Genomic DNA, 914 nt, shown 5'->3' with positions numbered 1-914 from the left:
TTATTGGTAGCTCAGTACATTTTTATAAGAAACATTTCAATAATGCCAGTTAATGCCTACAATCCACATTAATCTGTTTTTCTCTTGTTTCCCCTCCCCCACAGTCAGTAGTATTTGCCTGAGTATTTATTTTCTAAAATACCACCACACTGGCAATGTGTTAGGATCAACCATGGAGCCCTGGCTCATTATTTGACTTTCCTTTCCTCCTTTACCTGCTACCTTCCTCTCTTCCCTTAGAGATGCTGGGAAAGCCTTCCGTAGAGGGTAGTTTAGAAACAGCTTGGGTCCCAAAATCCCACTCTAATGTGTGTGACATTGGTAGATTCTCATGTTGCCTCTTAGGTTTGAAGCGTGTATTTGCCTTAGGAGTTTGGGTCTCATGCATTCTTAACTTGTGTTACTTCCTGAAGGGAGTCCCAAGTTTTTCTGATTTCTACATTTTCAATCAGATTTTGCAAGTTCTGTGTCAACATATACTAGAAATGATAAAATTATTCTGCTTTGATACTGTTTTCTCTTTAAATTGTGTTATATTTGTATGGAATTTGATCATTTCAGTGTATATCCTCTCTTTCTAATTTTTCTTTTCTGTTTCAGTTGTAGCAAGTTTAATCATCCTCCATTTGTCTGGGGCAACCAAGAAAGGAACAGGTGTGTTTCTTTAGAAAAATGCTAGTGGAAGACCTCTAATTATTTTGTATTTGTCTATTTTCTTCATAATCTTAATATTCCAGAATATGTGAATCTTTTATAGTGTGTATAATTGATTGGTTTTGAGTAAGACAACATTTAGAAATTAATTTACTAATGGATATTATAAGAATGTCCTATTTTTAGTATTATAGAAAATTGGATGATGGCTCTTTTTAATTTCTTTTTCTTTTACAGAAAAGCAAACCACCTCAGAAACA

The sequence above is a fragment of the Propithecus coquereli genome, unplaced genomic scaffold (assembly GCF_000956105.1).
Source record: "Propithecus coquereli isolate 6110/MARCELLA unplaced genomic scaffold, Pcoq_1.0 Scaffold55, whole genome shotgun sequence".
In the NCBI taxonomy this organism is placed as follows: Eukaryota; Metazoa; Chordata; class Mammalia; order Primates; family Indriidae; genus Propithecus; species Propithecus coquereli.
This window is presented reverse-complemented; position numbering follows the sequence as displayed.